The sequence below is a fragment of the Aulonocara stuartgranti genome (assembly GCF_965226115.1).
Source record: "Aulonocara stuartgranti genome assembly, chromosome: 23".
Classification (NCBI taxonomy): Eukaryota; Metazoa; Chordata; class Actinopteri; order Cichliformes; family Cichlidae; genus Aulonocara; species Aulonocara stuartgranti.
In genome coordinates this window covers 53,098,728-53,113,870 of record NC_138958.1, presented here as the reverse complement: position 1 = coordinate 53,113,870, position 15,143 = coordinate 53,098,728, and the positions used below count along the sequence as shown (strand labels likewise).

At 41.4% G+C, this 15,143-nt stretch overlaps 1 long non-coding RNA gene across 1 annotated transcript; it reads right to left on the bottom strand.

Annotated features, from left to right (window-relative positions):
* Positions 1 to 4,396: 4,396 nt before the first annotated feature.
* Positions 4,397 to 11,842, bottom strand: LOC309700097. The gene is made up of 5 exons (XR_014274577.1): positions 11,788 to 11,842; positions 11,454 to 11,506; positions 4,869 to 4,930; positions 4,602 to 4,750; positions 4,397 to 4,465 (listed from the first exon to the last, which is right to left on the bottom strand). It is a non-coding gene; the product is annotated as an uncharacterized lncRNA (long non-coding RNA).
* Between the last annotated feature and the right edge of the window lie 3,301 nt (positions 11,843 to 15,143).

Genomic DNA, 15,143 nt, shown 5'->3' with positions numbered 1-15,143 from the left:
AACAGCATTTTCATTCAAAGGCTTTATGGCTTTAATACCTGGGGGGCCGGTCTCTAGTCAAAATGCCCGGGACGATTTTTTTTTGTCCCAGTCCAGCCCTGCGCACGACACGCAGTGAGTTAATCTGAGCAGGTGCATTAAAAAATAAATGGCCGCGCCAGCGTTGTGCATTGCAAACTAGCTTGCATAGTTGTGCCGCTTCTTAATGACAGTATCTTAGCTAACAACCCCAACTACCAGATTCAACTTGTAATTGGCTAAAAATAACTTAGCTACTGGTGAGAGGGACGTTGCTAGCTGGCAGTTTTATCAAGCGATGTTGAAATTTCCATATTCTGACACTTCAAAAGCTTCAGCAGCTGTCTGCTCAGCGCAGCATCAGCACCGCGGAGATACACAGATACATCCGTAGACTCGAGACAATTCACAATGTGTTTTTGAGACTTTCAGGTTTATGGACCAATGTTTTACTTTCTGATCAAATCAGAAAGCTTTAATGATCAGCTGGTTTGTCTCACATTAACTGGCTGAGTTAATGCCAGTTAATGTGAGATCGAAATGCAGCTGACTGAACTGAAAAGCTCGACTCTGTGGGGTCAAAGTTTGCAGAACTACGAACGCAGCTGGAATCCACAGCTGTGCGTGTTCATGGAGCTGCATGTTCGCCTGCTGGACGTCACTACCTGAAAGTTTAACTGTCTTCAGAACATAGCAGAGGCCTTATTGACAGTATTTGGCTCTAATATCTGTGTGAGCAGATTTTCTCTCACATGAGTCCTCAGGTAGCCTCTGAAAGCTGGACACTCAGAGACCTGTGTCTCTTGTCTGCTCCTAACTTCTCTTTACCATTCAAACTGGAAATAGATGCCAGCACAGTTGGGGCAGGAGCAGTGCTTCTGCAGGAGGATAATCAGGGCATTGACCATCCTGTGAGTTACTTCGCTTGCAAGTTTGATAAACATTAGCTCAAGCATTCTACTATTAAAAAGGAGATGCTTGCTTTGTTGTGGGCCTTGCAGCATTTTGAAGTTTATATAGGGTCAAGTCTTCACAGATCACAACCCTTTGGTGTTACTCTCTAGGATGTATAATCATAACCAGCGACGTATGCATTGGTCACTGATTATTCAGAACCATGTTCTCGACATCCATCACAAAAAGAGATCAGAGAACATTGTAGCAGACACTCTCCCGTGCTACTTGAACATGTTACCAAATCCTGAGCTTGGCTCCTAATGGGTGGGGGTGTAACATGCCACCATAAGTGGCTGCTCTTGTCTTTCAGGTGTCAAGCCTCAACCTATATACCAATTCAGAGTTAATTGGCAAGTGTCTGTTGGCTGATCTGGGCACAGTAGACCAATTGCTCGTCAGGGATCATTATAAAAGGACACCTCCATGGACAGCTGGGCTGCTTCTGACGGTCTCTGAACTTTTGTTTGTAGGTTTCTGTGTGTGTGAACAGAGTGTTGTGGTGGGAGGCTGGACAGGTAAGTTTGGGTAGCCCATATACCTGCAACAGAGTTACAGTTGTTAAAACCACTAGATTATGTAGTTGATGCCACTTTTGTATGTTTATGAGCTTTTTTGTCGAGCAGCCCAGCAGGCCTTTTGCGTATTGGTTTAGACTTTAAGGAAGCTCTTTGTGCTGTATTCATTTCTTTGATTTGGCTCGAGCCCCTAGTCCTCCTCCCCCACCTTTTTCTTTTGCTAGGTTCATTATTGTCAAGGCATGGTAAACGATAAATAGAAACTGCCTGACTATTCATCTTTCTGTTGTCCCTCTCTTTCATTAATTTTGGTTGTGTTGCTGTCTCCCCCCTGCCTTAGCCCCCACCGTGGTGACGTAACAGCCATCGAGTGAGACAGGGCCAACTATGAAAGAATCAACTGCTCCAAAAACATCTTTAAATTTGCAGCTGCCCACACAGACAAGCCAAATGCTTCCTGTCAGACAAGACAAGAATTGTTGGTCTGTTGGATTTTCATGTTGTACAGTTTTTTTGTTGTCTTTGTGACCCCAATACATTAGTCACATATAACCAGATCACAGTGATAAACCAGGCTATATAATTACATTAGGATCAGGGAGTCTAATTTCAAGGCACGTCTGCATCTACTCCCTTGGGCAAAAGCCAGCGTCTCTGTTTCCTCAGCTGTGGATGTGGAATTCAGCCAGACCCATTTGTTTCTATCAGCAGAGGGCTGTATCTCCAGAGAAAAGGGTTCAGTGATTAGAACAGCTCATAATTTTCAAAATGACATTTTTGAGAGCTGCTTCGTGTTTTAAAGCTGTGGAAAAGCTTCCCAAAGGTTAGTTTAGTTCTAGCTGAAGTGAAGGACTGAGGATTTTCTCTTTGTCTTCTTATTTCTTTTAGAAAACTGAGGGTTTCTAAAAAGGCAACAATTGCTATGGACAAGAAGTGGTGTTGTTACAGCTATCTGACAAAAATTGACCAATTAATAAAAACTGGTTAGTGATGTTATTGGCCAGTACAACGTCATAATAGACGTGATGATGGATTCCAAAGTTACTGTGATCTGGCATTAAGATAGCAATTGAGATTAAGTCAGTTCCTGTTCTTCAGTCAAGTGACCGAGTGAATGGAGAAGTGGTTTTAAACAAATGAATGAGAGAATTCTTCCACTCAATGAAGGACACAGGGCAGTGTCTGAATTTCCCTCAAGACATAGCTCACTCACCTGCAATTCCATTAGTCAAAAATGAACATTCATATACTCAGGCAGGAAACAAAAATCTAGAAGGTGCCCGTGATGTAGTCACTTAGAAGCAGCTGACAAAACTGTCAAGAATAAAAGGCACTGCTGAATATCATGTAAGTGCGTTTTACATCTTGGCCACTGAGAAGTCTGCATTTTGATTATTTGAAAGATGTGGAATTACATTTAATGAGGATAACAAAGTGTTTGTTTTTGTAGCTTTACATGAACGTGACTAAACACAGCAGCTGAACATCAGCTAAAACCAAAAAAGCTTTTATATCCTTGTACTTGTACTGTTGTCTAGGTGAATCTTATCAGTGAATCCTTGGTCAGTTTATAACAGTTCTAATGTTCAACAGGACCTACAGTCGAAACCACAGTATTTTTGTGCAAGGTAATAAAGTTATTGTCATCACTGACAAATATCAGTCTTCCTGTTGACCCACTGCTACATCTTCTGCTTTATGACTCTAGGCTTCCAATGACAATTGTTCTAAAAGCAAATAAATATTGCATTATAAAAAAAACACAATATATTTATCCAGTTGTTAAGTGATGCCGTGACGAATCCTACTTCCGGGCCTAAAGTAGTCTGCGTTTAATATGGCTTTTGTGTTGTTAACATGTTTAATGTTTTGTATTTTCTTCTATTTGATCTCAAAAAGCTCCTAAAACAGTCAGTGATCACTGTTGACCTCCCTCGGCTTTTATTACCGCTAATCATTTATTTAAGCTCAGTTTTTAAAACCTTAGGATGTAACTACAGCCCAGCCCATGCAGCAGTATATGAATGACTAACCTCGTATTGTGGATGGATTATCTCAGTTGTTCTCCTGGCTGAAGTTTGGTCCGTTTACAGCATCCTGCCATGCGATTACATTTGTTCCTGACCACCGAGAACACTCACGTTAACTTTTATCGAGTGGGAAAAAGTTAGCTTGTTTATATTATGCTAACATAGCTGTGTCGCTAGCGGTCACGTAGCACATCATTATATACCAGCTAGCCAAACTTCAGTAACCCTACAAACGTCACTGCTGTTTAGTTTTCTGTCTTCATTTATGCTGGAAGTGATAGCAGAGCTGTACGGTTTAATTTGTTTCCAAAACCCCGCAGTCAGGACATGCTATATTGTATTTAGATAGAAGCTAGCGAGCTAACTTCCTGCTAACTTCTAACTCCGTTAAATGTCATAAATTCCGTTTTCATGGATGCCTGGATGTTAAACTCAATTGTTACACCTGGTAGAGCAGAACGCTGATCATTTTATTAAAGATGAAAGACTTTAGGCAGTTTTTCAACTCTCAGTAATGCCACAGTGATCGTTTGATATATGGACCTGCAGCGGAGTTTAGGCCCAGACACGGCTAGTGACGTCAGACTGAACAATCGGATTATCCTACGTGTAACAAATCTGTTTAACAGTCATGTTTGTCAGAATGGATAGGTCAGTTGTAAGTAGCACATTTTCACAGATGTTTGTTTTGGACCCAAGAATTTGAAGAAGAAGTCCCTCCAGTATGTGATAGGATGACCTTTTGGCAACCACTCCAAGAAGAACTAAACAGTCTTGGTTGAAAAGTGTCAATACAACTTGGACCCAAATGCAAGACACAATACAAAGGCAAGAATAGCTTTCTGTACTTTACTGTGTATATACACAATATACAGTGACATGGTGTGACTGTAGGAGCCCTGGTTCGACTATGAGAGTGGCAGCAAGTCTCTGAGGTGATGGACACTGAAACAGAGGAGAGATCGGTTACTGATCTGAGTGAGAGGAACCAGAAGCAGAGTAACACTGGCAGGGTTAGTGGTTTACTTGAGTATGCGAGGAGCGTTTCTGAGTGAATGTCCAGATGCAAACAAATTCCAACCTGTTTTCCAGGTGCAACCAGAGCCGGTGGGCAGGAGGACAGGCAGGTAAAGACGGCATGAATCCAGAGAAGCGTGAGCAACCTTAAGCTGAGCTCAGCAGCTAACGGAAGAGAAGAGTAGTTCAGCGTGGCATGGACTCGTGGTGTGGCTGCTTGGAGAGAGAAGAGAACAAGGTCAGTACAAAGAACAAAGAATTATTATGTGGTCTAGTTACAACCATAAGGTAACTGACAGGCTGGTGGAGACAAACTAGTGGTGATGCTGACCTTAAAATACAGCTCCCACTGATTGCTGGCATTGATGAACAGGTGGACGCCGCAGGACCAGGCTGGAGTGGAAAAACATCTTTTTTTTCAGATACCACACAAGCCCTTGAAATGCTTGTTGAGACCAAGTCTTTTTGACCTAAAACTGGTTTAGTGACATGAAGAGGGCCAACAACATAGTAGAAGTTAGTTTTTAGTTTGACTCCACAAGACAATGTGTGGGCAGGGGGCCTGTGTATAAGGAGAATTCAAATCTCAACGTTAGAGTGTTCTGGCTCTAGATATGATTGAATACTGAGTACTGCCCAACATTACATTGGTCTGTTTTGTGCCCCCTGGCCTGGTGAGTGTCAGGGAGGAGTGTGATCCTAAATCCTGGCTATGCACCACCAAGTGCCATAGATAGAACATTTGTAATGTGCAGTGAGGTAACCAGTAAATAAATACATAATAAACACAAAAAAATCTAACTGACGTGTCAATTTTTTAAACTTGTTTAAAAACATGGACTGAACTGTGATCCCCATGAACAATGAATTAGTTAACTATATGGCAAGTTAACTATAGCTATTATTTTTAAACACATTTAACTGTTCATATTCTCAGTCAAATTACTTTAAATTTTTTCAAATATGTATGAAAAAGCAAATAGAAATGCATACTTTCAGTTTTGTGCCACAGCTAGTCACCCAAAATTCCCTTTCAATAACATCCCAAGGATGGTGTATTGTACTGAGATATGGTAACTGTGGAGGGATGCATCCAGGTGAAGGAGAGAGGGCGCAGCAAGTCCGCAGCCCCGGTAAGCAGCAAATTCTGGGCGAGAGTTTTCTTTCCAAGCACGTGGAAACACTATTATTAATGGGACAATTAATGGTTTTTATAATAGGAGGAAATAATGCCTCCTTCTGAGTTTTGATAAATACTGTGTAAGAGGGTAATGTCATTTGTAATGGAAATTGTGTATTCTGTTTGAGTGTTTTTTATAATTTTTAATATTTACATGCTTATATTTTCAGAATTGTAAAACCTTATTGTGGAAGTAAGAGCCAAATTATGTGGATATTTTGCATCCAACTCATTGTGTAACATTTTATTCGGTGACATTTGATGGTTTGGGCCCCAGGAAGACTAGCAACCACTGTTGTGGAAGCTAATGGGGTTCCTTATAAATAAACAAATAAACAAACTTTATCCATTCCATGTTCTTCCATTTCCCTTGAGTACTTGACAGAACAAACTATCCTACGAACTTCTGAATTAGTCGTTTCTCTAAAAGTCAGAATAGGAGCATTAGTACAGAGGAGTCATTATAAAGCTGCACATGTGCAGTGTTGGGGGTTCTTAGTAACAGAAATGTGTTACACACTACTTGCTACTGTTCTTAAAAGTAATGCAATATGTCACCAAATGACTCGCTGAAGACAGTAAGGCAGTTTTTTCTGTCCTGAATGCAGTTTGCATGTTCCCAGTGCGCTCTCCACCTTTTACAAAAACACTTCATCAGATAACTGATGAACAAAACCTGAAAACATGAGCAACAAAATGATGTTAGCTTGTCTCCACCCTGTTGCTTCTCTGTTGGATAGAAATGCAGAAGCACACAGAGTAGTAATGAGTCGGTGATGATGGACCGGGCATTTCAACAGCAGACTGTGAATGTGACGTTACCAAATCTCCATGATAACACATAAGTGATGAATCTGGACATGTTGAATAACCTATTCATGATTTCACAGACCGGGGCATGAATTGAATTCCTGGAGCTTTTAAAGATGAAAATCAAAACACTGTCCCTGCTGAGTGGAAACTATTCTTTTGTGATTTTTCACTCAGAATTAGGCCAAGCGATGCACTGCACTCAGTCAAACATAGCTTTGAATATTCTGGTTTATAAAGAAGACATATTAATCATCAGGACGATTCATTGACTTGCCGTTGCTAAGTGAGCTAGGCGGTGGTGTCTGGATGTGTTCCTGGCCTGCAGGGTGACGGACCGGTGCAGCGTCTGCATCACTGCAGCTGCAGCCCCAATCCGTCAGTCGATCTCCGGCTCCCTTCTCCCATCACTCGAGAACAAGACCCTGAGATACTTGAACTCCTCCACTTGGGGCAGGAACTCATCCCCGACCCGGAGTGGGCACTCCACCCTTTTCCGGCTGAGAACCATGGCCTCAGATTTGGAGGTGCTGATCCTCATTCCCGCTGCTTCACACTCGGCTGCGAACCGTTCCAGTGCGAGCTGGAGGCCCTCACCCGATGAAGCCAACAGAACCACATCATCCGCAAAAATCAGAGATGAGATTCTGAGGCCACCAAAGTGAAATCCTGTCCATAAAAATTATGAACAGAACCGGAGACAAAGGGCAGCCCTGGCGGAGCCCATCACCCACCGGGAACGAGTCTGACTTATTGCCAGCAATGCGAACCAAGCTCTTGCAACGGTTGTATAGGGATCGAATGGCCCGTAGCAATGGGCCAGACACCCCATACTCCCGTAGCACCTCCCACAGGACACCCCGAGGGACACGGTCGAATCGGGAAATCCTCTAGTTGAAAATCCTGTTTAAAAAAAGCATTTGGGACAATTGTGTTGGTGACAGCTTTTGTTATAATATCAATAATATTTATATGAATATGGGATATGTTACATGTTTGCATAGACTTTTGTGGAATATGGAGAGACTCCTGGCAATGGAGTGAGCAAAGTGAGACTCATATTTTAGGGTTTATGGAGATGAGTGTGAACACCCAAACAATCCCTGTCAGTGATGGAGAAGCTTTGATGAAAAAATTTGGTAAAAAGTTCACCAGCATGAAGGAAATGGGGGACCCCAGCACGCCTGCTTAAAGAAAAGTAACCCTCTACTGCATGACCTTTTCATTTTTGGGGAAAAAAAATATTTCTCCCTATTTTGGGGGAGCTTTAGGGTTCCTAATAATATATCAATCATAATATTTGACCCCCCCAAAACAGATATTGGTTTGTTGCTTCAAGGCAACACTGTGTGACAAGAGTAGTAAAACACCAAGTTATTCTATAATAAGTTGTATTAGTACAACAAGGATGAACAAATAAACAACAAAAAACAATGTAAACATTTCACAGAACAATAAAACACCAACATTTGACCATAACCCCATGCACGCACACACACACACACACACGCACACATGCACGCGCACACGCACACACGCACGTTGTGTTTCCATCACTTTTGGAGACATTACATTAACTTACTTTCATTTCCTGGAGACTTATCCTCACCCTACCCATCATAGGTCCCTGCCTGAACCTCACCCTGACCCTGACTCAAGCCTTCACCCTAAAATTGAATGAATTACTCTGGATACTGTAGCTCCTGTGAAAACTAAGGTCTCTAATCAGAAGTACCTGACTCCGTGGTATAATTCTCAAACATGTACCCTAAAGCAGACGACTCGTAAGCTGGAGTCACAAATTTAGAGGATCATCATTTAGCCTGGAGAAATAGTTTGCTGCTTTATAAGAAAGCCCTCCGCAAAGCCAGAACATCTTACTATTCATCACTGATTGAAGAAAATAAGAACAACCCCAGGTTTCTCTTCAGCTCTGTAGCCAGGCTGACAAACAGTCAGAGCTCTGTTGAGCCAACCATCCCTTTAACGTTAACTAGTAATGACTTCATGAACTTCTGCACAAATAACATTTTTATCATTAGAGAAAAAATTACCAATAATCATCCCACAGATGTAATATTATCTACAGCTACTCTTAGTACCATTGATGTTAAGTTAGACTCTTTTTCTCTAATTGCTCTTTCTGAGTTAACTTCAATAATTACTTCCTCAAAACCATCAACGTGTCTTTTAGACCCCATTCCTACAAAACTGCTCAAAGAAGTCCTGCCATTAATTAATTCTTCGATCTTAAATATGATCAACCTATCTCTAATGATCGGCTATGTACCACAGGCCTTCAAGCTGGCTGTAGTTACACCTTTACTCAAAAAGCATCTCTAGACCCAGCAGTCTTAGCTAATTATAGGCCAATCTCCAACCTTCCTTTCATATCAAACATCCTTGAAAGAGTAGTTGTCAAACAGCTAACAGATCATCTGCAGAGGTTTATTTGAAGAGTTTCAGTCAGGTTTCAGAGCTCATCACAGCACAGAAACAGCTTTAGTGAAGGTTACAAATGATCTTCTTATGGCCTCTGACAGTGGACTCATCTCTGTGCTTGTCCTGCTAGACCTCAGTGCAGCGTTCGATACTGTCGACCATAATATCCTATTAGAGCGATTAGAACATGCTGTAGGTATTACAGGTACTGCACTGCAGTGGTTTGTATCATATCTATCTAATAGACTCCAGTTTGTGCATGTAAATGGAGAGTCCTCTTCACACACTGAGGTTAATCATGGAGTTCCACAGGGTTCAGTGCTAGGACCAATTCTGTTTACATTATACATGCTTCCCTTAGGCAGCATCATTAGAAGACATAGCATACATTTACACTGCTATGCAGATGACACCCAGCTCTATCTGTCCATGAAGCCAGATAACACACACCAATGAGTTAAACTGCAGGAATGTCTTAAAGACATAAAGACCTGGATGGCCGCTAACTTTCTGCTTCTTAATTCAGATAAAACTGAGGTTATTGTACTCGGCCCTGAAAAGCTTAGAAATATGGTATCTAATCAGATTCTTACTCTGGATGGCATTACCTTGGCCTCCAGTAACACTGTGAGGAACCTTGGAGTCATTTTTGACCAGGACATGTCCTTCAAAGCACATATTAAACAAATATGTAAGACTGCGTTCTTCCATTTGTGCAACATCTCTAAAGTTAGAAATATCCTGTCTCAGAGTGACGCTGAAAAACTAGTTCATGCATTTATTACTTCCAGGCTGGACAACTGCAATTCATTATTATCAGGAAGTCCTAAAAACTCCCTGAAAAGCCTTCAGCTAATCCAAAATGCTGCAGCAAGAGTCCTGACAGGGACTAGAAAGAGAGAGCATATTTCTCCTGTTTTGGCTTCCTGTTAAATCCAGAATTCAAAATCCTGCTCCTCACATACAAGGTCTTAAATAATCAGGCCCCATCTTATCTTAATGACCTTGTAGTACCATATCACCCTATTAGAGCACTTCGCTCTCGCTCTGCAGGCCTACTTGTTGTTCCTAGAGTATTTAAAAGTAGAATGGGAGGCAGAGCCTTCAGTTTTCAGGCCCCTCTTCTGTGGAACCAGCTTCCAGTTTGGATTCAGGAGACAGACACTATCTCTACTTTCAAGATTAGGCTTCAAACTTTCCTTTTTGCTAAAGCATATAGTTAGAGCTGGACCAGCTGACCCTGAATCCTCCCTTAGTTATGCTGCAATAGGTGTAGGCTGCTGGGGGATTCCCATGATGCACTGGGTGCCACTATGTATTAATAGACCTCTCTGCACTGAATCGCACTTGTTATTAATCTCTGGCTCTCGTTTTGTTAAGAAATAATACTTTTTCCTCGGCGCTTGGACTGAGTTTCTCTTTTTGGTAAAACAACCTTTCTAAAACCTTTTCACATGATACTTAGGATGTAGGAGTCTCCCACAGTTTAATAATAGGCCAATTATTAAACCCCTTTCTGAACCAGTGAGGCTTCAGATGTCATCAGTGATGTCACCCTTAAAGAAGCATGCCTCGATACAGGCTTCATAAAAGACCTCCTGAATTTCTCAATACATGCTGCAAAGCCTTGGGACAGTGCATCCCATCACTTACTAGCAGTGTGACTGCAAGACTCAAACTTTTTTGTAAACATCATTTAAATTTTATGTGTGAATATTCAGACACAGGAGCAAGAAGCCTTTTGCTGGAAGCCTTTTTCTCTTTTAGCTAGAGGCTTTTGTTTGTCCTTAATTTCAGTTTAGGAAAAATAGGAAATGTTAGAGACTTAAGTTAGTTTTAGTATTTCTCGCAACTCAAGCCAATAACTTGCAGCTTAGCATGTTCATTTGTTTGCCATTGGCTTCCTTCGGTGTGGTTGGAGTGTCATCACTTAGCCAAGCAAACTGGAATTCCAGACAAAACGTGACTCACTTTTCTATTGGAAACATAACAGTTCATGAAACACTGCGTTCAGCACATTAAGTCCACTCCTACATTTGGATTTAAGAGATCGAATGAGGAAATTAAGACTAAAGTAACTAAAGTAGGATTAGGCTTAAAGGGTTATAGAACAACATGGTCACACCTTTGCTGAAAAACATTTTGACTGATTGTCAGATTGTTTCCTCATGAAGCGGTTAGCCAAAGTACCACCACCAACTCTTTTTGTCACAAAGCTTAATTCTCAATGGACACGCTCAGGATCAACCACCTGCATCAGTCCTACAGCAGCAGTAGGAGGGTAGCAGCATACACTGGCAGCTGCTCCAGTCAGCAGCACACATATTCAGTCTCTAAGGAATAAATAGCAATACGACTCAGCGTTGACTCATGACTTTCCGTCTCTGCCACGAGCAGACTAAATCTGCGGTCAGAACCATTCCTATGGCACTTATTCAGCAATAAAGTCATTCCTCAGTTATGCACGAGAAGAAAAACACTTACCTCTTCAAGCTGGAGTTGTTGAGAAACTCTCTTAACAAGTTGTGGGAGATTTGCTGCAACAGTCATCATTCATTTACTTGCTGCTCAAATCTTTAGAGACTTCATTTAAAATTTTAATGAATAAAACAGAACAAAAAACTATGAACTGTAAATTATTTGATTAAAGGCAGATGTTAAAACACTGGAATTTTGGACTATCGCACTCCGCAGTGTAAGTACTAAAATAAGAAACGATGTACTTGAGGATCACATCCATGCACTCTGAAAACTTTGAAATACAGTATGCTGGATAATGCAAGGCAAAGGCTTTCCATTATACTGTACTAACACCTACATTAACAAAGGAAGTCAATCAGTATTCACTGTGGGCAACATTTTCTGGTCTGTCCAGCCATTTACGTGAAAAGGGAAAAACATCTCTGGATGGAGGAGGGGCCTAAGGGTACATCTGTCACCATCGTACACTCTCTGAGCATGGGACTCATGGACATTGATCAATGAGCTTTGATCAGTGGTTGTTGATCAATGGTCATGAGAATTTGCATATTAATAATCAAGAACCTGACCTCACAGCGTGTTGGTCAGATGTGTTAGTTTCAGTCATTATGCAAATGTACTGTTTATAAGACTGAAGAAGATGCTTGGATGAAGGATGAAACGTCCCATAATGTCAACTCAGGAAGTTACCGTCACGGCTATGATTCAATAAAAAACAACAAGCAGGTAGTAGTGCAGGAGACAGCCAAACTGCTTTTGGAAATGTCCTGAGAGGAAATGAGTTTGTGCACATTTAACATTAACATATAGGGAACGCTGATGGTGGGTAGGCTTCACAGTTGATATCAGAACACAAACCAATGTACTACAAATGAGCTGGACTGGATTTCTATTAAGACTGGAGCTTTTCTTCCTTTACACTATGACAGTGTTCCTGCTATGACAAATATGCCCGACAAGAAGCGTGCACACATCACACATACCAGCCGTAGCACTAGAATGTCTCCAGCTGAGATTCTGTAAGAATGGGATAATAATAAATTGCAGTACCTCGCTTCCTTTACTTTGTCTTGAATCACCGAAATGTGAACAGCCTGAAGAAAGGATGAGGGGACTATAGCGTTCGACTCTTCCCAGCACCAAAAGAAATGGCAGTTCTGTCAACATTTCTGTTGTCATCAGTCTTACTTAGAAAAACTCTTCCAGGTAATAAGTTGCAACAGAAAATTCACACATGTAACAATCCCACATCCTTAAAGTTCACACACACTTTAACCAGACATAATGTTTTATAACATAATTGTTTTTTCCAACTACTAAGAAAAATCTAATGTTATGATGCTCAGTTAAACTTTTGATGCAGTAGCACCCGTCTGTAGAAGTAACCCCTGCATTTCTCTTCTGTGGCTCAAACGATCCTCCTGGTTTGTCCATGTTTACTTTCTTGTACTGACATGTTTCAATGACCAATTTCTGTGGCATATGGGCACCTATTAATATTACTGCAGGAACGGTTAGGACCAAGGAAAAATATGGCAAGAAAACACTTATTAAACATAAAGAATCAAGTTTCAGTTCAAACGATTCCATTTAATATTTTAAATCAAACTGGAGTATGTGTGGCGGAGGTTTGGAAATGAAAACACTGACTGTGTTGTCTGCTTTGTTCTAGATGGATGCTGGTGTCTCCTGAGTGGACTGACGGTATTTTCATGAAGGCCTGGACCCGAGAAACGTCAAACAGCAATGAAGGCTTCACTTCCCAAATGTCAGATTTCCATTTTGTGAATGCAAAAGGTTTGCTTGACTACACAGGCAGGCGACTAACCTTCAGAGGCTGCTGGGTGGCTGAAGGACGCCGCACAGGTGAGTGTAAAATAAACCAAGCAGGACAAAACATGCTTCTTTATAAACTCCACTTGTTTCGACAGTTTAAAACTTCACTCAGGCTTCAGAGCTAAAGGTATAACTAGAATTCATGGAAATGAAAAGGCATTGCTACGTATTGGGTAGAAAACAATGCATATTTGCACCAGAAAACATATTTCCAAGACAAAGGTTGACATTTTAAACAATATATTGCTGTGTAAGACACAATGTCCCAGGACTGGACAGAACATGTACACTCGTCGGGTAAGAAAACAAAGCTTGAAATGCAGCAGGGGTACAGCAAAGAGAAAAACCTGTGAATACAGATTAGTGTGACACTTCAGGTATTTTAAAGCATGCGGATGTTTCTATTTAGAAAAACTACTTAACAGGACACAAAGCTCTTTGTAAAATGATGCCCATAAACAGCATAATTCAATCATACACTCTGATAAGTATCAAGACAATAACACAAATGTCAACAACACATTTAAGCTCAGGTGATTACAGCACAGGCGTGTCCATAAAGGTAAAGGTAAGGTGCCAGGTTACAGCATGCAGTCGCCGATTCTTGAATTTTCTGGCATCGTCCCGGAGGGTGGACACTACTTTTAGTGTTGTTTAACAAGTGGACATGTTAAGATCTGCTGACTAGGACCGTCAAAGAACATGATCCTTATCATTTTAATCAAACCATTCACTGAATGGGAGCTCTGAGTTAGTTTGCAGTGGTCCTTCCCTTCAGCGGCCTAACAGAGCTGCTTCTTTATTATGTGGCTCAGGAGTTTGGGTTTTCATTCATCCATAGCTAACAGACTGTCACTGAATCACTAAGAGTCTCCTTTAAAAGGTCCACCTCAGAATTCATCCATGTGTGATAATGTTCTGGAAAACCTTCAGTAGATCTATGTGCAGTCTTACAGATGCAGTGACCTGAGTCTGAAGGATCTAAAGTTAGATTTCAGTTCACTGAAGTTAAATCTCTGATGTTTCCACTTCTCTTGAGGACTTATTCACAGGAATGAGAATTTCTCATTTATTTTAAATAAATAAATGTAAGCAAACATGTCATTTTATAACTGCAGGGGACAGGTGACGCAGGGGACAGGTGACGCAGGGGACAGGTGACGCAGGGGACAGGTGACGCAGGGGACAGGTGACGCAGGGGACAGGTGATGCAGGGGACAGGTGCTCTCTGCCTGACAGCAGGTCTCAGGTGCTCGAGACACTTGGATCCAATCATTTTCTTATCAGTTTATCTAATTTAGAGTTGCAATGTCTGGAGTCCACTGCAACTGACATTGGACTGATAAACAATGAATAAGTCATCTGCGAGCTTGAAGAGCGGACTTTCGTCTACTTCTGTAAGGTCCTGAACCACATAACGTCGCTGTTGCGACAGAAAAGCAGCTTTGTTTGTCCGTATAACACAAAAGTGCAACGAGAAAAGCTTACCATCATGAGATACATGGCTCGCCAACAGCTCCACTATTCTGGTATCCTTCTAGCTGTCTGGACTTTTGCAGACCTACGTGGACATGAGGGGGTATCTTGGCCTTATCTGACAAATGACTGTCGCTAACTCATTTCACAGGAGCTACTTTTCACCTTTAAAACGTGTTTTTAAAATGTCTTCAGGGTGTGCCACAAGCTCTGGAACAATTTGAGTTGTAAAAACAAAAACAGCAATCAGAAAAAAAAACTTGTTTATGGACAGTGTGGCTGCAGCTAGATCCAAATAAATGGATGAGGAAAACCTGTGTAATAAGGACATTGGGTGATTGTTTCTGCAGCGAGACACAGTCCACCCAGAGTGTTTTAGAC